Raw genomic sequence first — 27732 nt, 5'->3', positions numbered from 1 at the left:
GCAAGATAAGTAGCACATGTTCTCTCATAAGTGAAAGTTAAAAGGAAATCAACATGAAAATAAAATAGCTATTTATAGACATTGAAAAGTGGGATGACAAAAAAATGAGATTGCATTTGGTCAGTACACACTGTGAACACACCAAGTCATACAGACATAGAAAGCCACTCTAGGTTCTATTAGCATGCATAATGAACGTGCATTTGGTCAGTACACACTGTGAACATACCAAGTCATACAAACATGGAAAGCCACTCTGGGTTCGATTAGCATGCATAATGAACATGCAATAAGAATTTAAAAACATCCCTCCTCAGACAATCTTCCTCCTTCCTTGCCTTCCTCCTCCTCATTTTGCCACAAGGCTGCAAAACTCACATAACTACACAAAATTTACCTCCTCTTCCCTTGATGACTATATATGGGATATTTTAATCTAAGCTTTACTTTCATTATTACAGGTCTTTGCATTTCAATACATTTAGTTATTTTTTCATTTTCATTAACCAGTAAGTGCACTGCATGTCATAAGTCTAAATTATCTTTTTATTCCAAATAAGTTAGCACATATCATAAACAAGGTTATAAATATAAAACAACTTAATGAGCACAGAGAGATTAAAGACAAAATTTTATAATACATCATTTTTGTAACTTTTATGCTCCCATCACTGAATAGTTTAAGACAACTTTTAAAAAAGTCTTAAACCTAAATTTTAAGACTACTTTTTATTACTTAGACATGTAAGTGTGAGACACATATTCCTTATGTGATTTAACTCATCTGCCAAAAACTGACTTTGCATCAGGCATCACAAGCTTAAGTCAGACATGATCAAGGAGTGGCCATGCATGCTATGCTGCCCTCACAGCTCCAGGTGGCACCAACCCAATCTGGCTATCTTTATCTAGAATAGCACAGTATATTGTACAGTACCTACTCCCCTTAAAAGAGAATGTCTTTTTTGCTCATAACCAAAGCAGAGCAAGCCATAGTGGCCATTACTGGAAGTATGGCAAAGTCAAAGGAATCCTCCATTAGAAGACACCAACACAGAGGTCTCACCAAACAGAATGCTAACAACCCTGAAGATCCTAATGGTGAAGAGATGCCCATTAGTTCTTCTGTAGCTACAGAAAAGGTCTATTTTATACTTTCTTCTAGAGAGAGATAATCAAATGCTACCCATAAGATAATGTACAATAACCAAAATTAAATAAGGCTTAAAGTTCATTTCCTCAAGAACACTGGCTGCAGCTCCCATGTCTAACAGCCTCATGAGGCACACATAAAACATATCTCTCATCACAGAGAGTCCTAGCAAAGAGTTGCCTCTAGAGAACTAAAATGCAAATCTAGTTTTCTTTAAAAAAGAATCTAATTATGCCACTCTGTTTAGTTAAATTCATTATTAATTAGATTACTGACTCTCTGTTACCAAAAAACTAATTGGTCATCATTATCTTTTTAGGTGGAAAAAAAAGAAAGAAAGAAGGAAGGAAAGAAAGAAGAAAAATATCCCTTATATCCAAAACATTGGTTAATCTTCATTTATAAGCCTGAAAATACTCCATGCCAATATTAGGAAGCCCCTTCTTTAATGATAGAGCACATCATTTAATTTAAAAAAAAAACTTCTATCCCATGTTCTTTATTAGTTTTGCTTTTTTTAAAAGTCAGTTATTTTCACAGGCACAAAGTGGTTCAACGTGGACACACTGATTGTAATTGACCTCTTACACTGTTCTTTTCTTTCTAGTACTGTACACTCATGAGCCTTCATAAGTTCAGTCATAGATGAATCCAGAATTTAAAAGCTTTTGAAAGACGCCTGTAGCTGGAGTTTTCTCTAGTCCTATCTGGCCCACGGTCACGACAAATCTCTCTCAACTGCTAGTCCCACAGCCGCTCAGACCCAACCAAGTAAACACACAGAGACTTACATTGTTTACAAACCGTATGGCTGCAGCAGGTTTCTTGTTATCTAGTTCTTATATCTTAAATTAACCCATTTCTATTAATGTATAAGTTGCAATGTGGCTCGTGGCTTATCGGTACCTTACATCTCGCTTACATCTCATGGTGGCAGCTGGTAGTGTCTCTCTGACTCAGCCTTCAAATTTCCAGAATTCTCCTCTCTCCTTATCCCACCTATACTTCCTGCCTGGCTACTGGCCAATCAGTGTTTTATTTATTAACCAATCAGAGCAACACGTTTAACATACAGAGCATCCCACAGCAGATGCCCTCTTCCCCACTGTCAAAATGAACGCATTCTTCATATTTTCTTATGCAAAGTTTCTGGGTGGGTGATTCACATGGACAATCTCTCTAACAACCCCTCTGCTGAGGGGGACACAGGACAATTTGTAATTTCTACCATGGGACCAGTTTACTGTCTCCCAACCTTTAAAGAAGATACAAATATATGAATACTGTTGGTATTCCCCATGCCAGATTGGCTCTGGCTGAGGAAGGGCAAATGGGTCCCTATCTGTTCTCAGAAGAGAATGTGGAATAGTGCTTTTCCAAATGTGGTCCTGGACCATGAGTCTGGCAAGAAGGTATAACTAAATCGGCTCCTGTGAGTTACACTTCAGGCTTCAGTCATAACCCTATGAAATATGCATTTGGGAAGGTTGCGAGAGCCTGAGATGGATCTTCTGATTTGAAAATCATTGTCATGATGGCAGGGCCAAGGGCAAAAGGCTCCACACTCCATATCCCTAACTGAATGAGTTTGAGAAGGAAAGAGATGGATTGTTAGGACAATTGCAAAATGATACAATGGGAACAATGACTCACATTCCAGCAGCCTTTATTACTAATTTAATATATCTATGGATATATTTATTTATAAATACATAAATTTATGTATGACATACATGTATAAATAAATAAATGCAATTTTCAAGCTATGCTGAAGAATTGGGTCATAATGAATATTCAGTTTGCTGCATGTGGGAACTGTAAGAAGTGCAGCAAGAAGTCAGGGGAGGGTCTAACTTAAGCTATTATGGTTCCCACCAGAAAGATACTCTATGAGCTTATGCAGCCATGCCGCATTTTAAAAAGCAAATAGCGCAAACATGCAGAGTTTTATTTCATTGCCCCCACTGTTCAAAGAGTCTTTAAAATGTGACTCCTTTTCAAAGGACTATTGGCCATTATGGAAAGTTTTGTATTGCTTTGCTTGTCTGGTCTTAGCCCTATGTCCAGAATTTGTTAGTTGTTAAACAATGGTAGAGGTGGATGGAGGGATGATGGATGAAAGGATAGGTGGGCAGGTGAATGAATGGGTGGGTAAGTGGGTGGGTGGGTGGGTGGATGGGTTAATAGGTGGGTGGATGGATAGGTGGGTGGGTGGTTAGGTGGGTGGATGGGTGGATGGATGTGTGGATGGGTGGATGGGTGGGTGGGTAGTTGGGTAGGTAGATGGATGGTTGAATGAATAGGTGGGTGAATAGATAGATGGATGGGTGGGAGGTAGATGGATGAATGGGTGGATGGGTGGGTAAATGGAAAAACAAATAAGTAGATGAGTGGATGTATGTATGAGAACAAGGACCATCAACGGTACCTCTCCTCTGAAAGCAACCAACAACTTCTGGAGTTCCCTGAAACTCCTGGAACTCCATTAGAAAGTATGAAACAGAAGAGCAAACTACCCTGAGGTAGGGACACTGTAAGCTTTCCTAGCAATGCTGCCTTTTCTGATTTTCTTTAAGACACAGAACAGCGCTTATCTTCTACTAGAACTCTATTTCCTGTCAATTAAGGTTGAAGTTAGACATGATAGTCTCACTACCTTGAAAATATGTAATTGGAAGAAAGAGAAAGAATTCCTCCAAGTCAGCAAGATAGCTTAGTGGTGAAGGCACTTGATGTCAAGCCCAATGACCTGAATTCTATTCTTGGGGTCCACATTGGGAAGACAAACAACTCTCCCAAGATATCCTCTAACTCACATGAATGTTGCAGCCTGCATGCCCAATCAATCAATCAATCAATCAATCAATGTAATAAAAATAAGTTCCCATGATAACTATATCTTTCATCATCACAGAAACAGCATCTTACATAGAGTGTTCTGAATAAAATTTATCTCACTATTGTCCTCAGTGACTTATCAAAATCCCAAATGGTTTTTATTAGTAGTAATGTTTAATGACAGGAGCAATAGAATTCAGACACCTAGAGCATAAAAGCATTTGGTTAATAAGATATTTTCACTACTAAGCACAGTGGAAAACACTTTGATAAACTTGAAAAAAAATAACCATACTAGAAATAACATGAGAAGGCCATATGCTGAAAAATAGATTCAGCACAATCCAAAGACATCTGAGTTTTTTAAATATGTAAATATAGAAGCATTCTACAGGATTTGGGTTATAGTGATTATAGTACATTTGAGTCATGTAGAAAATAGAACAGTCCATGTACATCACAGAAATATTTCACTAGCATCCATTCATATCTATCTATCACCTACCTACATATCTATCTATCTATCTAGCATCCTTCACATACCTATATACCTGAAAAGTTTTCATCTGTCTAGGTTGGTCTCAAACTGACCGTGTAGCTGAGAACAATTTTGAATTCCCAATCCTTCAGCTTCTATCACCCAAGTCTAAAGATTTACATGTGTGCGGCACCATGCCCAAGTCTCATTAGTACTTTAAAAGTTACAAATGAAATAAATCCTAGCCTATGTTTATATTTACTTCAAGCACTTATCTATTAAACAGAAAACAAATTATATTAACAATTAATAAATACCTACACATAAAGAAAGTTCTTGGTAATATTACTAACTGGTAAAATCAGAGATTATCCTAAAATTAATATTGGTGATAGACAGAAAATTGAAGTTCACTTTTTCTCAGGATCTGAAGGAGATCCATGTCAAGACAGTTGTGTAGTTTTATTTCCATAATGACAATTCTCATGTCATATGCCATTGCCTCAGTCAAGCATGTGGCTCTTACCCAGAAATCACTAAGCAAGATAGGTTCCACTAAAAAAAAACTGTAAGACTCTTGACTGCCATGGAAATCTGGGACATGGCTGTCTGCTTTAGACTCCTAAGTAGGCTGGAATATTTCAAATGTTGTGTGGAAGATCATTTTTAGATTATTTCCAGAGCAGTTCAATTCCCATGATGATAACTGGGGTGTCCAGATGACTGCTACATCCAATCTAGGGTTACCTAACATATTATCTTCATTAGCAATTTCTTAATCATTACCCATGAAAGTGTGAAAGACTTAGCACTTGGTTTTATATCAAGAGAAGAACTGTATCTCTTATTTGATATGTATGCTGAGGCCTTGCATTTAGAAGCACATGTTCATGGTAAGGTTTATAAGGGCCAAACATCAGCAATTATTCTTTAGATGTACATATTGCCTTATTAAAACTTTATAATACCCTCTAAGACAGGTGAATAGTTTACAAAAACTCCAGTGAAGTCATATGTCAAACATGTCAAAGTCACCCAGAGAGGAAGACTAATGAATCAATGCCTAAAGCCAAGTTCACTACCAAAGGCCATGCTGTTTTCACTATGTTCCACTCTCTTAGGATGCTCAGCTCTCACTAAGTTTATAATGTGTAAAAGCAGAGCAAACTGTGAATAAAGCCATAACGAAAATGCTAAAATAATTATCAGGCAGTGATGAACAAGAGACTGTAGAGACTGTACCTCAAACAGAGGAGAAGGCACTGATCAGTACTTGAGATTATTCTGTCCTTCACATGTGCACTATGACAAGCATGTGCCTGTATATGCACACACACACACACACACACACACACACACACACACACACACATACATACATATACATACACACACACACACATAATCAGTTAAATTAATATCTTTGGTAGAAAATACTCAAAATTTATTATCTAAATGGGCTCAAAAGGCCTTTTCAGAATTTTTTAAATAAAACTAATGCATAACTAAACTGGGTAAAGAAATAGATTTCAAAGCATATTAAGTAGATGTGACTAAGTGATATTTGAAAGACTTCCCCATCCAAAATATGAGTACACATCATTAATATTTAAAATGTTATTGAGCAGAAAACTCACGAGAGAATATATAAATGGCTAAACAGTGCACCATGTCAGCTTCTTGAATAATAACATATAATGATAATGCTATGGTTTGTCACCTGCCAACTTTATAAGTAATTCAGATGCATATCTCAACCCTAGAAACTGATTTAAGAGCATCACAATGATAATCCTAGAGAGTAGAGGAAATACTTATGATTCTCATATTCTGTTTATTTCTAGATAATCTAAGCAGCAATAAAGAGAAGAAAAACAATTAGCAATTTGGAACCTAACATCATATACCATTTAGTAGCCAAACAAACAAACAAATAAAATAACAACATTAAAAAATCCTACATAATCATAAATCTAGTAGTCAACAATATAAACCAATGGATTAGGATGATATGCCTCTTGTGATTTTTATAGTGCCCAAAAGTCCCCTCAAAATACATCTTTGACCAATTTAATCTTAGTTTTTAATAAACAAAGACTCTATTTAATTGAAAATTAATATTAGGAAAGTAAATATTCATAAGGAATATAGTTTACATTAAGATATAAATTATAGGCTATTTCTGGGAATGAGGTTTGGATGAAGGGCTCAGAGGCAATATGTATGCACTCTAAAAAGTGAACAAAAGGGTCACTTTGTGTGGGGAGGGGAACAGGCCATCAAACCAAAGGCCACAAATGCTGACAACAGCCCTGCCAGACATCTAAAACTCAGGTCCTTTAAAAGGCCTTTGTCCAGGATTTTAAACTATGCCTCCTTCTTGGAAGGAAGCAGCTGTAGACACAGATGTGGTCTCCCAGTGTGACCCAGACCAAGGCTCTGCTACAGAGAAAGAGGTTAATATAGCTTTAATGCTGGCAGATTAGATAGTGGGTCTGTTTGTGAGACATAATTGAATCTGCATCACTGAGAGCAGCTCTTGATGACGCACAATGTCACAAATCCAGCATAAGAAGGACAATTTAAGGTCTGGTGACAGAACACACATGCTAGTGAATAAAAATGCTAGCTCTATAGGGGAAAGAGTGCTGCAAACAGAGTATGCTAGAATTTTATGTTTTCAAATAAAGATAATTATTTGTCTTGAAAAGATGGTCTCTCCAAATAATAACACAAAGAAATGGATGGATTTTGAATACTTAAGCAAAATAACAAGTACAGGGAGGAAAATGGTGGGGAGGAATTTTTTCACTTGGTTAATTATTTGTAGAATATTTAGGGTAATGAAAAGAAAGAAGATCATCACACTGAATTCTCTGTGCACCCAAAAAGGAATCAGCCCCAACTCTGTAATATAGATTGCTTCCAAGTTGTTTCTCAAATTACAAACTAGTCATCCTATTCAGGATGCACTATTTAGATGGATTTCGTTTAGATAAATGTAGTGGGTGAAATGCAAAGGATCTTTGGACAGCATTTTTTTAATCTGGTTATTTTTTACCCAGTTTATTCCACATGTGTTTAGGGAGAATTCACTATCTACTAGACATGGTTATATGCACTTGAGAGATATCAACGAAAGAAATAAAAAACTGTTGCTTTCATGACAGATCTCAAATGCAATGAAAGAAGCAAATAAATAAATGAGCAGAATAAGCAAACATGGCTGAAGCGCCTTCAGTGGTTAAAGCACTTTACATGTAAGCAAGAGAGGGGAGCGCAGATCCCAGAACCATGTAAATAAATGCTAGTGAGAGTGTCATAGTGCAGAATGTGAAGACAGGAACTCCCCAGAGCTACTGGCTAGTTAGAATAGCCCAAATTACATGCTCAAGATTTGATTGAGAGACCATGTATCAAAGAATAAAGTGAGAAATCATAGAGATTACTCCTAACATCAGGCTAGGGTCTTCACAGGCATGAGCACATGCATGCACCTATACATACAGACACAGGCACATAGACACAGACACAGAGATACACACATACGCACACACACCACATGCGTAAAAAGACAACAAATAATTAGATAAAAAAATACGTCATCATATTTGGTGACAAGAGCTTCAGAGGATGAAAGAGTGGGATAAAGAGACTTGCTAGGGCAGGGAGGGTCATTTCAATTTGAGGAGGGAGGCAGGATAAACGACCTAGGAAAGATGGAGTTGATCAAAGACACAGGCCAAGAGAAACAATCTATGAAAATATCTGGGAGGAAAGCATCCCAGGCTAAGGAGGAAGACTATGCAACTAGAGTGTCCTTCGCTTGTACAAAAAATGTAAGGATAAGTGTAGCTGCACAGGGGTCATGAGGGGAATGGGCTAAGAAGTGAGGTAAGGAAAGCAGCATGGTTACAAAGGTGTTCTAGGCAGCTAAAGATCTGACTTAAACTTTGACAGGTGCAGTCACTGGGGAGCTTTGAGCAGAGGAGTGACATTAGCTGATTAGCCCTAAAAGGGCACCCAGGTACTCTGGTGTGAACAGACAGCAGAAGAGAGACAGTAGAAGCAGAGAGGATTGCTGAGGGATTTCTGTGGTGTCAGGAATGGGTCTGATGACAGTCTGAGCAGGAATACAGCAGCAGAGGTGATGAGCAGTTTCTCTGAAAATGGATTATTATGCAAATAGATGGTTTGGGTGTGGTGAGAGAGAGGGGAGGGAAGAAGGAAGAGAGAGAAAAGAGAAGAAAGAGTGATTGTCAAGCATGGTGGATACGATACCTTCATTAAGTCAGAGTATCTACAAGGTGGAAGTTATTAGCTAAGTGGGAGCCCATAGGTGGACCCACTGTGGAAGCTGTGATTCCTGTGGAGTCTGTGGTATCTCTACGTCAAGAAGCCCACAGCCATAGTTGGCTGCATGAGTCTGGAATTCAGGAGATGGGTCTGAGCTGGAAGTACAAATTTAGGACTTGCCGGTCTGATACCTAACTCTGGCTAACATAGCAAATGATTTTAATCTTGTACACATCATTTAACACATAATGCATACCACACCATGCTCTTTCACTTACCTAATGCCATTTAACTTTTATAAATTTCCTGTTTTTACAAACTAATTTTTAGAGACTACTAATTTAATTGCAAATTTTTAAGGAACTCATTGTGGCTAGCCAACTTTCTTCATAAGAGTGGGTTTTAAAAGGGACAGAATCTCCATTTGTATAATGGAGACTCATCATCTCTCACAGGCTTAAAATGAATAAAAATGCAGCTTATACAGAACTGGAAAAAAAAAACCCTCAATTTCCCTAATTCTTCGGGGAACACATATGGAAAACGCTTTGAGATTCCATCTCACTCCAGTCAGATGGCTGCCATCAAGAAAACAAAGGGCACCAAATGCAGGCAAGGATATGAGGAAAGGAGACACTGGTCACTGCTGGTGGGATGCAAACTGATGCAGCAGCCAAAGAGAACAAACATGAGCCATATGCTCAAGGGACTCTACGCATATCGTAGAGATCCCTGCACAGATATGTTCCTTACTGCTCTGCTTACAACAGCCATGAAATGAGACCTGCCTCGAAGTTCATCAGCATATATAAGGGTCAAGAAAACGTGGCATATAAATGAATTTCATGCAGTCACCACAAAGTAAAGCAAGACCATCACATTTGCAAGAAGGTGGATAGAACTGGAATCAACGTTAACTGAAAAAAAAAAAAAAAAAACAGGTTCAGAAAGACAAATACTGCATGTTTCCCCTTGGATTCAAAACCATATGTGTGTGTAAGTGTGTACATGTATGTGTGTGTGCATGCATGTGTGTATGCTTATATACACATGGATTTGTAAATCATGAACCTAGAAAAGGGATGATGAGAGGGAGGAAGAAATGCTAAGGATGTGGAAACAGAGGATGTGATGGACACATGTAATGAGAGAGTAGAGGGGGACTAACTAGGAAAGGAAAGGGAGCTGGATAAGGGAGAGGAAGGATCACAAAGAGGAGGAGGGCAGTGAGGAGGCCAAGTGAGAGTGACGTTTAATGACATATACACATGAAGATCCCATGATGAAAGCCATTATTTCATATATAACACTTAAAAAATAATTTTAAAGAGGAACCAAGAGGTTAAGTGGTTATAAGCACTTATTGCTATTGCAAAGAACTTGGATTTAATTCCCACTACCCACAAGGTGGCTATAAACCATCTGTAATTCCAGTTCCAGGGGAGTTATCACCTTATGGCCTCCAAGGGTACTACATGCATAGGCTGCACACACATACACACAAGCAAACATCCATAAATAAAAAAAATAAAACTAGTTTTTAAAAGAACCAGAAATTTTAAGAAAGCAAATATTGTGTGAATTTTTGTATAATTTATGGAGCACAGGAGGGATCCACTTACAGAACAAATACTGACTTACCATCAGTACTAATAACACCTACGTGAGAATTCATTATGAGTCTAGGTTTTACCCACTTCTAGGACTGAAGATTAAAAGGAGTCTAAGATGTGTTGTGCTCTCTTGGTCCACATTGAACAGCTCTTCCACTATTTGAACTGGCTCACATTAACAGTTAGATGTGGGTGAAAAACAGTGACCTGCACACAGCGGGACAGTGAAGTAACAGCCAAGGTCTGAGAGATCACGCAAGGCTATTGTAAACATGCGGAAACAGTAATCTAGTTTGGCATTCATAAGAGTTGGCATGCACTACTCAGACCCACCTCCTGCCTAATTAAGTGGAAGTGGATAGAAGCCTTTCTCCTCTAGTTCTGACATGAATGGTCCCTAAATTTAGCCAATGAATCAGTTGTCTCCATCCCACTCTGGTGATAATTGATCATGGGGCATTTTCTTCCTCAACCAAATGTTTCAAGGTGATGAACTGATTCATATTTTAATAGCAACAAAAATAATAGATTCTATTACATTCATAGAGCTGCAATTTAAAGAAGCTATCAACTGAAAAGGGTATATACATTCTAAAGAATATAAAAATTATATTGGCTAAAACTAGAGTTACAAAGATAAACTTTATATAAAGTGAATTATTTACCATTACATTGGAACAAGGACTGGTTAACACTAAGCCTGATACATCAAAAGCAATATGGATATTTTTATTATAATTATGACTTCAAATTCAGTAAGTATTGCTTTCCAAAATGACTCCCATGGAATACAACTAATTTGGATTTTATAAAACTGTCATAAATGGCCATTAAGAATATTTAAGACCACTGCTAAATAGCTTCAGTTTTAATAAGTGCTCACTGCCTGAATAGAAACCAATTCATTTAGTATGGTTTGCTTAGGGAAAAAAAAGAAACTTAATTACTTCATTCTACAAATAACTTCACATTGCTTCTATTGAACTCAATAGCAATTTTTATTCAATCTAAGTAGCCAAAAATTTGACTCACAGGCATTCTGGGAATAATTCTATTTGGAGTACTAATATTGTACAAAATAGATTATAAAGCCCCATCATGTATGCTTTCATTAATCTAATTTTCTAAATATTTACTTTGTATTGCCCTGGCTGTGTGCAATCCTGATGTGATGCTGGGGGTCAGGGAGATTGCAGCTACACAGAGATACACTGAGAAATGAAGAAAAGATGACCTTTGATACAACAAATAGTTTCTCCTTTTAGGTCCATGAATCCTGCTAATTCAAAATGTCTCTAAGCCACAGAGAAAAGCCTATACCCTTGCATAAAAGCTTGTGGGAACATAACTGACAAGAAGTTTGGAGACCTAACTCCAGGTTAAAGTTATAGCACTATTGAAGAGTATATTAGGCATACTTGTAAAATTTTTTATTTGTTCCTGATTTTCAAGAGCATTCATCTGTACTTACACATCTTGCTAAGGCCACTAGTGTTTAACTTAGAATTATTATCACTCTTGTACTCCAGTTACAAAGTCTCAAAATTCTTCCATAGTCTGTTCCAACTATATATTCCTAAAAATCAGGTTATTTTAAAGGCAAAATACTCAGACCCTTTCTCTTATAGGGATTCACATTACATTACTGAAAAACTATATGCTCACATTTTTTATTTTATTAATTAAATTTATTCACTTATTTTACATCTGGACCACAGTTTTCCCTCCCTCCACTCCTGCCATTCCCTCCCCCAGCCTCCCTTCTGCCACCCAATCAACTCCTCCTCTGTTTCAGTTTTTTTTTATTAATACTACAATAGGAGACTCAAAATAGGTCATATCCTAGTTAACATATAAGAATGATTACATTTAAAATAATCTGCTTATATATAGAATTTGCTTTTATTTAAAATTATATGATCATACATTCTTGCTCATAGACTATTGAATAAATTATAGATTTAAATCATCCTTGCTAACTACAATGTATTATTTGGCTTTCTGTCACTATAACAAATATCTGAGAAAATCAATCTATAAGGAGAAGTTTATTTTGGGCACGAATGAGGAAGATTTTAGCTGGTGGTACGTTGACCCCACCACTTTGGAGTCTGCCCTGGGCAGCACATCATGGTAACATTGCTTACCTCATGGCTGAGAGGAGAGGTGGGAAAGGGTCTGTGGTCCCACTAACCCCTCCAAAGTCACACCCTGAGGATCTGAACCCTTCCTACTGGGCTACTCCTCCTAAGGTTTGTACCACCTCGAAAACTGCCCAGGTAGAAACTAAGCCTTAAACACAAAGACCTTAGAAGGATACTGAAGGCCGGGCGGTGGTGGTGCACGCCTTTAATCCCAGCACTCGGGAGGCAGAGGCAGGCGGATCTCTGAGTTTGAGGCCAGCCTGGTCTCCAAAGCGAGTTCCAGGAAAGGTGCAAAGCTACACAGAGAAACCCTGTCTCGAAAAACCAAAAAAAAAAAAAAAAAAAAAAGAAAGAAAGAAAGATACTCAAATTCTAAACTGTAAGCACTGGAGATGTAGTTCATTGGGTAGAAGGCTTGCTTACCATTCCAAAGTCTTTTGATTGGCTCTCTGGCACCAAATAATCCAAGTATGGTGGTACATGCCTGTAATTCTAGCACTTGGGAAATAAAAACACATGTATTGGTCGTTTAAGATTATCTTCAACTACATAGTAAGTCTGAGGCCAACATGGGCTACATAAGCCCCTCTCTCAATAAGAAAACAAAAATTCAAACTGTATCATAGATGTTAAAAACTAAGACAAGTTATATTCCTGTGATTGACATTTATAGAGTAATTAGTTAGCTGTATGAAAATTACATTAGATTGTTTTCATTTTAAATACTATAAGGATGTTTCCTCTAGAGAATTACTGTTCACAGATCCCATTAAGGTAACCCGATTGGGCTCTCAGGAGGAAGAATCTAATGATATAATGCTCACTGTGGAACTTCAACATGTCACTATGCAGCCTTGGTCACATGGAGACCTTCAGCTCCTATAATCATCAGTATTCAAGGCCAAGGCTTCTCTACAGAAGCAAGCATCTCTTACATTTCTTGACTAATCCCCCTCCTAAGAGTGGACCTACTCACAGGAATGGTTTTCTCCTAGACCCTTCCCAATTCCTTCTTCACTTTCTATCTATTGCTTGTGTTTATGTAGCTTGCATTTTTAAGATCCTACAACCCTCATTAAAGGCTTTTCTCTTTGTACAAATTCTAGTTTGATGAGAAACAAAAGTCTCAAAGCTGGTACCTCCTTTATCCAATAGAGAGATGTAAGCAGAGATCTAGAAATAAATACTTCTTAATGTCTGAAACCAGGCCCTTAATTTTGGAGGAATTTTAACAACTGAATGATATCTAATTTAAAAAAGATAAATTAGCATGGAAAAAGTGGTCCAGAGGTTGCCTGAGGGCAGGTCATCATTCCAGATCTCTAAGAACAAGTTGTTTGGCTTGTGGGTAAGGACCTGTTGTAGAGATCTCCAAGATCACTTGAGTCACTTCTACCCAACATTACTCTAACCAGCCAAGCACTCCATCATCTCATGGGGAATGTCCATCTATACTACAACACAAATCATGGCTTTGGCCTTTAAATACTTACGGACTTGGGAGTTCATCACTTCTTCACCTCAGATACTTATCTATTTGTACATCTATATATCCCATTGAATAACTATCCCCACTAATGATGGGGACAATGTGGTCTAGCATATTGTCCAGTTTTGAGGACCTACCAAAACCAATTTCCCTTCTCAATGCTGTCAAGACACACACAGGAAGGAGGTCAGAACCCTAATGCAAGATTTACTAATGTTGGCTTACTCTATTAACATCAAGAGTATCAAATCTAGGAAAAGTTGAGTCAAACTCAGAATATCATAGTGTTAACTGTATAGTTTACATGTAGTGAGTGTTCCTTAAGCATAGTAACAGACATGAAAACTGATTCTCATCTTTGTTCTAATGATTATTTTAATGCTTTCCAGTTGGCTTCTCATTAAAAATAAAAACAGCTATCAGGCATTCTCCAACATTGCTTTTAGAGAACGTAAATTGGTCCAATCTTCTTGAAGAGCCATTTGGCAACATGTGCCAGGAGCATGAAAATATTCCACATTTTGTTTCTATATCCCTCTACATTTAGGAGTATCTTTTAAATAGGTTTTCTGCAACTTAAACTTTTTAATACCTTTTTATATCATTATTATTTGTAACAGGGACAACTACAACAAAAATTACACTAATGACTAATAACAAAATAAGTAATGTTATAGTCAGAGAATGCATTGGCACATGATCCTTAAAATAGTTTCTGAATGCTTACTATAAAAGTGTTTAGGAAATACACAAAATTAAATATGCTATATTGTTCTGTATAAAATGTAAAAAATAATTAAGGCTACCTAAAAATGCTTGTTGATCATCTCATAATCATGAGTATAACTTTGTCACTTGTTTTTACTTGTTGGGGTTTTTTTGTTATGGTTTGTCTCTGTTAGTGTCACTTATAAAACACTGACCTTGTGGTTCCAAGTCCCCTCAGCAGTGGTTTCAAATTAAAGAAATCCCAAATCTGTTCAGTGAAGGCACTTCAAGCTTTGAGATGGCATGCTACATGCCAGGGTTAAAAGCTTAGCCAGAGCTCAGAGGACACGTTAAGAACTATATGAAGACAAGGCTGAGAAACAGGAAAAGGCAGACTCCTAATGGGTTTGACAGGGAAAACTGGAGCATAAACAGAATGCACGAGCATATCCATTTCTGTTGTCCATGTGGAGGAATTATTGAATCAACTGAGTTCAGAAATAAAATATGGCCTGAAGATAGAGCTTCTTTTTATCAATCAAACTTGTGCAAAATCAGTTAATTGGTGAAACAGAGTCTGTCACTTAGCAGTTAAGCAAGTCAACATCATTACCACTGAACACAACATGTTGGTCTCATGTAGCTGGCTTTGCACTCAATATGAAGCCAAGGATAATCTTGAAGTTCTGATTCTTCTGCTGCCATCTGTAGCACGAATCTTAAAAGGTCCAGTTATTGGAGTGAATGCTGGAAGATCAGAGAAGCAGAACAAGCCACAGCCACCTCACCTCGCCAATTCCTCAGCTGATCCTGTTTCCTCAGACTGGAAGTCTCTGAGTCCTCACCTGAATGGATCTCAACTGAACTGCTACTAGAAGCCTAAAAGCTTAACCAGCTCTAGTTCCTGGTCCTCACACCTTATATACCTTTCTGCTTCCTGCCATTACTTCCTGGGATTAATTGCTCTTGTTACCACTCCTGGCTGTTTCCAGTGTGGCCTTGAACTCACAGAGATTCAGACAGATCTCTGCCTCTGGAACACTAGGATTAAATGTGTGCCACCATTTTCTTGCCTCTACATCTAGTGGCTGTTCTGTTTTCTGACCCCAGATAAATTTATTAGGGTGCACGATATATTGGGGAACACATTATCACCACAGCCATCTCCTAAGTCCTCGGAGGACAGGTGTGTGACAGCACACCCAGTTTATGCGATTCTGGAAATGGAGTCGGGGCCTCCTCTGTGCTAGTCAAGTGCTCTCCTGGGTGAGCTACATTTCAGCCTCTATTATTATCGCCATCACTTCGCTCCTCCAGTGTGCTTCCACAGTGAGTTCAGTGTAATGGCCTCCAGCAAGGAAACGGAACTCATCATTAACAGTTTTGTATCACAGCTAGACAGTTCACAATGATTCCTTTCCAAAAATCCAAGAGTAACTATTCTTACCCTTCTTGATAGGTGAAGGAATTTTAATTGACATTTTAAAATGGTAATTACTAAGACCAGATATGTATTCCAGACACTTATGTAGCTTATACAATGTTTTGGTACTGAATGTTAAATTAACCAAACCCATTCAAGAGACATCACAGATGAACAATTTTTCTTCCTAAGTCCTTTCAATCTTTCATTTTCTTTCAATATAAAATGTTAAATCCATCAATTATGCATGTGGCATTTCCTAAAAGCCAAATCTAGCTTACCAGGAAAAAAACACACACACAAACCCAGAATCACCCTGCTTCTTGCTATAGAAAGACTCCAGATGTCAGCTCAAATCCAACCTACTTCAATGAGGATTTATTAATGAATGACTGCCAGCAATGAGCATGAGCATACTGTGGCCCCAATCCTTCTGCCTCAATGACGTCAAGACCTCCACAGCCCTGTATTTCCTGGGCAAGTGTGGGGAAAATCCAGGTCACTCATTACTGGAGCATGAATGTTAACAAGCAATGTCTCCCAGCCATTGCTGTTATCTGGCCTGAGACGCATCTGCCATCAACATCTAAATCCTTGAACATTATTTTGGGCTTGCTATTATTAGAACAGAGCTATGCAGTCTGTACATAAGGCAAAAATTAGAATTAACCATGAATTTTGGGGAAGTGGTCCATCTTATGATCCCACATAACTATATTCATAAGTGTTCAATGGACCATTATTCATGTGCTTATTTCCCAGCCTAGTGACTGACTCTTCAATCTTTCATATGAGTTTATGGAATATAGTAACACAAAAAGAGCTATTCTGTCTTATGTTGGGGGCTATGGCAGTTTGTTTACACTCTAAACAACATGTTCTAAGTCAACATGGTCATCAGACACGCACACAGAGATCATCATCTGTCATGCCCACCTTAAGGCTTGTTCATTCTGTCAATGAATGACTACCAAGGTTGCTGCTCATGTCATTTTTGCCCCAACCTCTAGAAAAAGCAAATGAATGCCTTATTCCTCTCACTCTGCACTCAAACAAGACAGAAATCCTTAGGAAAGAGAGAAAAGTCTCAACTACAGCCACAGATCCACATCCCTAATTAAGTGTAATCAGAGAATTGTCATCTTCAGCCTGGGAATACAGTTCAGTGGGTAGTGTGCTTGCCTTGAGTATATGACAAACTGAGCTTGACCCCAGGTATTCAAAGACCTGGTATGATGGCACAGGCCTGCAACTTCAGCATTTGGCATTTGGAGACAAGAGATTAGGAGTTCGATGTCATCCTCTGCTACAAAGGGAGTTCAAAGCAAGTCTGGGAACACATGAGACCATGTCACAATAAATAAATAAATTAGTTAATAAATTAATAAATGTCACATTCAGATTCATAGTATCTTACTGAATATAGAATAATCCAATTTGAGAAAAAAAACACTTCAAAGATTTCCAAGTAACTAATTTTTACAAGAATTATTGGTTTATTTCCAAAGAACTATAAGCTAAATATACAATTTTGCTTTTAACATGGATAATTCTTACAAAATAACAGGGTCCATATGGGAATGGCACCTTATATTCAAGGCTTTAAAAAACAATTTTCTCAAAAACCTGTTCATCTAAAAAGAGATACTGGTTGCATGGGAGTGGAAACAGAGATGATTTAAAAAAAAAAAAAAAGGTGAGTGAACATCAGACTAATTTGAGAAAGTTCTATAATTAACAATTAAATTGGATCTTGAAAGGTAAATGTTTTTTGCTGTTATTTTTGTTTTGTTTTGTTTCAAGACAGGGTTTCTCTGTGTAGCCCTGGCTATCCTGGAACTCACTCTGTAGACCAGGCTGGCCTTGAACTCAGAGATCCACCTGCCTCAGCCTCTCAAGTGCTGAGATTAAAGGTGTGGGTTACCAAAACTGGCTTGCAAGTAAATGTTAAGGTTGTTTGTTCACCCACGTTGAACAGCTTCTAACTTGTTCTAACTTGCAATGGGCTGAGTGTTTTGAGATGACTGATGTGTGGGCATCAAATCATGTCATATATGCGATATGAAAAAAAGGTGTCTAGGAAAATGAGGTCTACATAGAAAGGAAACCCCAGTTTGTGTCTGAAAAGATTGAGCAGCAGCTTGGATTTGCTGAATTCCTACTTCCTTTCATCCTTCAAACTTTCTAGGAAAAAGCAGGCATGATATTCTCTTCCAGAGAAACATGAAGCCTTGAAGGTCTTGGAGCCACTGACTGCAAATGAAGCAACGGATGCCGATTAATGTGCAGTTCAGATGCAAGACATAGAGAGCAGCTGCTGGGAAGCCACTGTGCCAGCCCACATCCAACGGCAGCACAATGGAGTCCAGGAACAGCCCATCAGATGGACGGTCTTAGTGCAGTTTGTCTTAAACATCAGCTTTTTTTTTTTTTTTTTTTTTTTTTTTAATGTGGAGAAAGGGTACATCTCTGAAACACCCAGAGTTTTTGTTTCATTAAAAGACTGCCAGGCAAGCATGGCGTGTAATTAGGAATTCAGGTTCTGTGCTTTTCAGCTTCCTGTCCCAGGGTCCATTTCTTTGTGTATAAACTCCAGTGTTAGAGAAACTTGATGAGACTTCTTTTTGTTCCTGTCAGCTCCCAAGTATTTTGACAATATGTATTTAAGAGAAAACAATTGATTGAGAAAGCCGAAGTAGGGGGATTGAGAATCTGAAGAAAGCCTGAGCCTCACAGGAAGACCACGCTTCACAAAACAACAAAGAAACAAAAATGGAAACTCAAAATGGTAAATCACATATCTCTAGGAATAGAGATAATTTCTCACATTACATCATTCTGGTGATTTATTTTGGGTATAAATATTTGTGTTTCCATATCAAGTTAGCAACATTCTTCCACACCACACTAATCCTCCATGTGCCAACAAATGAGTGTACACTATACTATATCTTGTTGCTAAAACACTTCCCCATATCCAGTCAGATGATCAATTTTGCAATCGTAAGAATCAAAGCAACAAGAACAGATGATCCACTGTGCTCAACATTTACCAGAGGAAAGGCTGTTTGAGGCACTATATAAAAATATCTAGTGAGACTGAACCAAGTTCAGGTTGGAAATCTGGATAGCGTTTGAGGGGTTTGAGAAGACAAAATTCAGTGTGATTTTCTTGAAGAGATGTAAACAAATATTAAAATGTTTGTCACTTTTAGGCTGTTAACTATGTCACTTTACATGAAAATTGCAAAGAGTAAACTCCCCAGAACTGCACAGTTGGTTAAGATTAGATTTAATGTGGCAAAAGTCTTCTAATATAGATGGCTATGAGTAACATGAAACACTATCCACACGTTTATTTAATCACTGATCTTTCTCTGAGGGCTAAAACCCTTCAAGGCTCAGGTCTCCTAATTCATATTCTATCTCGAATTCTTTTTTGAGTAAAATCACTTTATTATAGCAAATTCACAAAGACATCACATAGCTACAGTAAAGAAGACTCTCAGAAACAACTACTTACCCAAGCCCAACCCTACACATCTCAATGAACCTCTAAACCACTAGAATAGCCGTTCAGGAGCCAAAGAGCTCCACATGGGCTTTTATACTTTCACTATCAACTACATTTTTATTCACTTATCTATCACTAAAAAGAAAAAAAATGACAGAGTTGAAACTAGAAAACAGAAAGCCGTATATATCCATGTGTCAGTTTCCCTATATTTTGTCTTTTCTCTGTACCTTATATTATCTCTCTTGGTCTCTTTTCTGAATTTTATACTATGCTCCAACTTATAGCTGCTTACATATATAAATGTATATGAGGGAGAACATATTGTCTTTTTTTGAGTTTGGGTCACCTCACTTTATATCATCACATTAAGTACATCCATTTTTTCTGCAAATTTCTTGGTTGCATTTTTCTTTATGGTTGAAAATATTTGAATCTATATGTACATCATATTTTCGCTATCCATCCATTGATGGACATCTAGGTTGGTTCCATTTCCTTGCTGCTATAGTAACTAGAGCACCAATAAACCTGAATGTGCAAAGATCTCTGTGGTAGGACGCAGAGTTCTTGGAGTGTATGCCTAGGAAATATAGTTCGGTCATATGTCCTCTAAATATTAAAGCCAGAAGATATAAATAACCTAAACAGGCCTATTACAAGCAATGGGATCAAAACTGTCATCAAAAGTCTCTCTACAAAGTCTAAGATGGGATGGATTCACTTCCAAAGTCTTTCAAATGTTAAGGAAGATTTAATAGCAATTCTTAATTTTTCTCACAAAATAGAAAGTGAAGAAACACTACCAAATTCCTCCACGAAGCCATTATAACCCTGGTACCAAAACTAGATAACAATACAACACAAAAATGACAACTATAGACTAATTTCTCTGATAAACATTGATGCAAAAATCTTCAAGCAGACCCTTGCAAAACAAATTTAGGAACACATTAAGATCATACATACAACATGACCAAATTGGCTTCATATCAGAGATGCAAGGTTGGTTCAATATATGTAAATCAACTAATATAATAGAGCATATAAAAAAAGTAAGGGAAGAAATCACAGTCATCTCTATTGATGGTGCCTCTATCGCGCATTACTGTTTATTCCACATGGACTGAGCTGTCTATAGAAACGAACTATCCTTATTTGTAGGAACACTATAAACGAACGTGATGAACAATCCTTGAAGTTAACCCCATCTCAAACCATTACCACAAGAGCTGCTTGTGTTAACAGACTACTCTGGAAGAACATAAGTCATCTAAAGAACCTCAAAACAGTACAAGTTTTATGTGTTTGCTTTAATTAATTGCTTGACAAACAAGTACTTCTGAGATTTTAAGAAGCCAAACTAGTGACTTCTGGCAGAAAAGTATATCTGCAGAGAACTGCCCACCCCATGATGAGAAGAAAGGCAAGCTGGTGAAGCAGATGAACCACAGAAAGACTTTGTAAGTATATATTTGGTTGTTTGAGAGGAAAGAAAAGAATTGGAGGGGGTTCCCTAAGAGATTTTGCAAAAAGCATATAATTGTTTTTTAAGGACCTCATTCTTGAGGCTAGCATCTAAATAACAGAGTAAAAGAAGTCATGTTAGGTTTCTTCTTATTCATAATGGTGTACCTTTCTATAAGTCTATTTCATTTCCCAAAGTTATATAAATCCTGCTCTGTGCTTTTATCCCCAGCATATTGAGTTATACACTGGATGTGTGGCTTCTGCACAGGATTTTAATCAAGACAGGCACACTAGCTGTAAAACAGGGCTGAATTCAGAGTGAGGTAATATACACCTCTATAAGCAACAAATACACACAATTGTGTATTCTTAGGAAATAGTAAAAAATGATGTCATATTAATAGTAACTGGATCTCCTGGAACTTACTAGACATTCATCTGACAACTGGATGCATGATATGCTCATAGAATATCAACAATCACAATTATACACTAATGTATGCAAATTAGATTCTACCCCCACACTGCCAACTCAGAGAGTTCTTTACTAGACTACAATCAAACAATACTTCTGTTAGGCATGAATTCTCACAGGAGGTGTTCATTGTTTCTCACGTGGAAGCTCAGAGGTATAAGGAAGTTCTGGGGAAAAGCTAAGGATCACGGATAACTAAAACCATATCTGTATATTATGAGGAACGCTTCACTTGGGAAGAGTTCTGACTTTAAACTGGAATACAGTTATTAATCATAATAATAATTAACCTCACAATCCTAATCTTAACTTCTAAGTTTTTCAACACAGATGTAACTATCTTTATTCCCTTATAATTGTATGAAGAGGGGAAAATTATGATAGCCAAACTCAGTAAATTTTGAACAATAAATGTGACAATAAATCATCGTTCTAGGAGAAAAATTGCCATGTTTCTGAAGTATTAAAAAAGAACACCTTTTGAATATCAAACACTTTGATATTAGCCTATGAATTAAAAAAAATTGAAGTACAAATTCCTTGACAATAGAATTCCAGGGGCTGGAAAGATAGCTTAGTAGTTAAGAGCATTGTGTGCATTTTCAGAAGACCTAGGTTTAATTCACAGCATCCACATTGCAGCTCACAACTATCTTTACTCCAGTTCCAGGGGACTCAACAACTCTGGCCTCTGAGGACACTAGGCATGCAGATGGTGCATAGAAATACATGAAAGGAAAACACCTATATACACAAAATAACAGAATAAAACCAAAAGAAGGAAGACAATAGAATTCTATCTATGTTGCAAAATGAAGAGAAGCTTGTCTTTAAAAATCTGCCTTGGGGCTGGAGAGATGATGACCCAGTAGTTAAGACTGCTTCCTGCTCTTACAGAGAACCCAGATTCAGGTCCCAGAACCCACATCAGGTGGCTCCTAATCCCCTGTTAACTCCAACTTCAGGAGTAACTGACATCCTCTTGTGGCCTCCACAGGGATTCAAACACATATATTCACACAAACACAGATTTATATATATATATATATATATATATATATATATATATATATATATATAAAAATTTTAAAAAATAACTTAAATCTTCATAAAATCAAGAATTCTTTAAAAAAAATCTTTCTGATTAGCATAACCTACAAATGAAAAAATAATGCTGGGTAATTTTAAAGTTAAGATGAAGATTTTAAAGATTTTTAAAAATAAACCTCACGTGCCTCCCTTCATTGCCAAAATGATGGTTAAAAAAATATCAAGTGTAAATTCTAGTCCTGATAATAACTTGAACAAATGATTTTACCTCCATTAATCTCCATTTCCCTATGAGAAAATTAAAGCAAACAAAATAAATGTATAGGGTTCTTCTATGGATCAAATCAAAAGGCATACTTAAAATACTTCTCATGGTGTGAATAACTGCAAGCTATTATTAATTCAAGATAAAAGCTGTGTCTTCACAGCCAGTTTTTAACCTCTCCTGCTTTTGGCAACTTTTTCTTCGCACAAGTACTTTTCCAAGCCAAGCCTCTCGAGACCAGTTCAATTAAAAACATAACTACCTATAAACAAATGGTAAACTCTACTTCTGACATGCATGCTCACACACGGCCGAAAAAGGTCCTGTGCTTGTAGCTTGCTCTGAACTCCATCCAAAATTTAGAGGCATAAGTGGATGGATAACGGGTTGGAGGGTGGATGGGTATGTGATTAAGCAGGGTCTAGAAATGTTAGTGGTGAAATCTAGCTGGAACAAGCATGGGTGCTCAATATAAAACATCACAAATTTTACATTTGTTTATATTTTTCCATCTACAAGATGGAAAAGGAGGAACCTAGGCATCCAGCACACTTCAACAACAACAACAAAAAAAAACCTCACTGAATCTAGAGAAATTCCAAAATTGCCTCCATAGAAAGGAGGAACAGGACTACCTAGTTCATATTCAAAATAATGCTCATAAAGAGTTACAAACATGGCTGGAATTTTCACCCAAACACAGGAGACCTGGGGTGTCTGGCTGATATAGAAACACACTCATGAGGTCGATAATGGTTTTCCTTTATGCCACAATAGCATGTCAAATGGTCTTGTCATCCCTTCCATCCTAACCAGGTTTTAACCAAGTAGCACATCGGCACTTGATATTCCTGAAGAAAATGTTATGTAGAAAAATGAATTTTTGCATATTATGTATTAAATATTAGCAACTGGGTGATATATTTAAAGCTCTCAGAATTCAGCCTATCCTGCTGTCCTGCCTCACTTCCATCCTTTAACCATAAGCCATTCTGCAGACAGCTCCTCAGATTTACATTTAAGAGAAATTATTGTAGCAAAAACTCAGGGGTTTTTTTTTCAGTTCTGCTTCTCTAACTGCATATTGAGTTATTCCTTAGTAGTCTGTTTATCGACTAGAAATTCATTTTTATGACTGCAGAATATTTTCTTAACAATAGAGCAGGGTTTCATGGTTCTGGATGAAAATTTGAAAGGTTACAGTCCTGGCGTTCTTAGAAAATTTCATGGTGATTGTCATGAAATTTCGTGAGATACATCTGCTGACTGACAGGATTTACTTTTTGCTGCAATTTTTTAAGAAAAAAAATGGTGAAAAAAAAAGGTGGGGAAGAGATCTTGGGGTGAAATATTAATTCAGACATTCAGTAGCATCACATTTCAAAGACAATTCCACAAGCCATCTGTGGACTCTGAAACCCTGAAGACTGTAAAGAACACATCTTTCACTTTGTACCTTGTTGGTAGGGAAGTTACCTTGTACACAATAGAGTAACATTCCTCAAATTTGGCTCAGCAGAGAGAATGGGAGCCTATCTAAGTGCTCAACAATATTCATAGAGGCATGACAATTTCCCCAGGTTCTAGATTTTTAGAGAAAGGAGATAAATGAATACTCAGTTGCCACTTGAATATAGGACAATCAGTTATATTCTTAATAATTTCAATGCATAGCTTAATAAGTACTGACATTTGAAGTACATTGAATCAAAACAATTAGACGGAATGTGCCAAGAGCTATAATTTGGTTGTCATATTTTCTTGCTCTTTGGGGAAGGACTTTATATCTAACCCCCAAGGTTTGGATCCCCAGGGACCTAAGCATATGTTCAAGAGACCCAGAGTATCCACATCTTGGATCATTTGAATAATCACATGAAATTAATTCTTCTTCATTATCAACTGTATTTCTCTTTACTAGATTTACAGAGTGTTTGACACCACAGACTAGAACAGTACAGACAATGACCAAGGCAGGGATCTGACACTTCATCTTTAAGTTTGTATAATTAAGGTGGAAATATTATACAATGCCATTTTTTGGCTAAGTTGAAATTATTATCCTTTATTTTATATTCTAATTATAGCAAAGTTGACAACATTATTTGTTATACATCTACTAAATTTATCCCAGTAAACTCAAATATCATAATACAAAGTAGCACAGAACACAACTACCTTTCAACCCAGCACTGTTATTAACAGGAGCCTGGTGTTTTCCAAGTCTAAGTGTATTATAGATCATCTATATTTAGGAGGCATTAGCATTTTGCTATTCTTCTGTACTTTATGCTGTGCAAACATTTTTTTTTCTAAAATTCCCACAATCATCAAAAGAAGAATAAGAGCCAGAACAAAATCACTTGCTTAACCTGCCTCCTGATGTTCAGGGACCCTAACACCTCCCCTTCCTCTGGTACCATCATCACCACCACCAGTCAGAATAAGACAGCAAAGGTTAAGTTTATCCTGTGGTCAAATGAATGACGGATACCAAAGAACTCTCCTTTCTAACCCCTAGAACCTGTGAGGTTTTCATTTTGTTTTCAATTTCTCAATAGAGATTCTTCAGAATTATAAAATGAAGGTGTCTAAGATGACCCAGGATTATCTGGCCGGGTCCTACATGGAACCTCAAAGGTCTCCAGAAGAAGGGAACAGTGGAGGACACAAGAAGAGCAGAGGCAACACAAAGGCGGAAACAGGATGCTAAGCTGCTGCTCTGCAGATGGTCATGGCATCTTCAGAAGTTGGAAAAGAAAGAAAATAATTTTCCTAAAGTCTACCAAGAAAGGCAGGCTTTGCAGACACTTGCAGCCCAGGGGAACTGACTGCATATTTCTGACCTGCATAATTGGAAGAAAATATGTGTGCATTATTTTCAGCTGCTGGCTCAATGACAACACATTAAGAATCTATGGGCAACATAAATTAGAAAAAAAAGAGGATACAAAGTTGGGTGTGTGGGGAAAAGTTGGGGAGAAATTGGGGGAAGGGTAGATATGAAATCCCATTGAACTGAATGAAATTTTCAAATAATAATTAAAAACTTTTTAAAAAGATTTCTCATGTTGGTAAATAATCATTTAGTTTTATTAAAGTGTGACTCTGAGGACATGTACTCTGCAATGTCTTAGTGGTTTAGACATTAAGCTATTTACGGTTTCCAAACATTTTGCCCTTTAGTCCAAGCCAAATTTGAAAATTCCCCAAAACTAGATTAAAAGCTCAGCATTCCAACATCTAAAATGACTTTGGAGGAGACTGATAAGATTTAGAATTTGAACATTCTTTATTTGTTTCTCAGTATACTGAGGGTCACTGGCTACTTGCTGTTTTTTCTGAGAAATAGTTCTGAAGACAACTTGCAGCTGTGACAATCTATCCACAAACATGAATAAACCCCTGAGACAGAGAGCAGATCCAGAGAGAGATTTAACAGCTGAAGAGCAAGGCTCCACAGTTACATCTTTAAGAGGGAAAACAAAAGGTAGAATCCCTCTATTAGTTTCCAGAATTTCTTACCAAGTGGAGCTTGAAGGGGTAAGAAGGGAGGAGTTCAAGTTGTAAGAATGTACAGGAGCAACAATTCCATGAAGCCAACGCCATGGAAGCCATTCCAGGCAGTAGAGATTTCCCAGTGAATGCTCATAAAGGAACAACACAAAAGGGATGAAGTCCGCAGCAGTGTGTCAAAGATACTCAGCGTGTCTGCAGGGGACAGATGAGGAGTCCTTTCCTTGGGCTGGGGATGTGGCTGAGTGCGTTTAATCTTACCAAGCATTCAGGTATCCCTGGGTTCAAACCCCAGAATTTCATAAAACCAAACATGGTGATGCACACCTATAATCCCAGCACTCAGAAGATAAAGGTGGGTGGATCAGGAGTTCAAGGCCATCCTCAGCTACATAGTGAGTTCAAGACTAGCACGGCCTACAGGAGCAAATAAAATAAAAGGAAGGAAGGAAGAAAAACTCATGTATCATACATCAAATATTACTTTGGTATAAAATTCAAAACTAATTATTCCTTTGAAATGTGAAATTTTAAATGAATAACACCAATTTAGCCAGAATTAAAATACCTAGAAAACCCATGTGTTTTTTAATGTTCCATTCCTCGAGAATGTGAGGAAACAGAGAATTGGATTTAGAGAGGTATGAATCTGCTGTTCAGAACATGCTATTGAACTGCTCCTAAGATGTGTAAGGATAACTGGAGACACTGTGATCTTCTGCCCTTCTCCACAAACAGGGATCTGTGAAGCAGATGTGCAGAGGGCAGGAATGACCTGGACCAAAGGTTCCTTGCGTTCACTCGCTGAGGGAGCCTTTAAACAATCCAGTGCCCTGGCCCTGGGGAAGAAATGTTCATCACTCATACTTAAAAATTCTTGAGGAGACTTAATGTACAGGCTAATTTGAAAATACACACACTTAAAAACCAAATTGTTTCCTACCCTAACTGGACTCTTCAAAATCCTATAGTAAGTCTGAAGTACTTTAATGCAGGCTGTTCTCTAGATGTGTGAAACTACCCTCCAAAAGAAAGCCTAGGGATGCATATTTAGTAGCTCCAACACTGTAACAAAATACCACAGACTGGGTAGCATTAATCAACAGTCATTGCTTGTTTCACAGTTGTTGAAACTGGAAGTCCACAATGATGGTACCAACATGGTCAGTTCCTGACTAGAAGTCATCCTTTGTGTTGTGGATTTCAGCCTTCTCATGTGGACAGAAATCACACACTCATCACATCAAGCATGCTCCACTCTCATAACTCCATCTAAACCTGGTTACCTTCCTTTGCCAAA

At 37.5% G+C, this 27732-nt stretch overlaps 1 protein-coding gene across 1 annotated transcript in view; it reads right to left on the bottom strand.

Moving 5' to 3' along the window:
- Pde3a (phosphodiesterase 3A) overlaps nucleotides 1–27732 on the bottom strand; it is a 280496-nt gene that overhangs the window by 156235 nt on the left and 96529 nt on the right. The gene's annotated exons all lie outside the window — the stretch shown is intronic.

The sequence above is a fragment of the Peromyscus eremicus genome, chromosome 3 (genome assembly GCF_949786415.1).
Source record: "Peromyscus eremicus chromosome 3, PerEre_H2_v1, whole genome shotgun sequence".
Classification (NCBI taxonomy): Eukaryota; Metazoa; Chordata; class Mammalia; order Rodentia; family Cricetidae; genus Peromyscus; species Peromyscus eremicus.
This window is presented reverse-complemented; position numbering and strand designations above follow the sequence as displayed.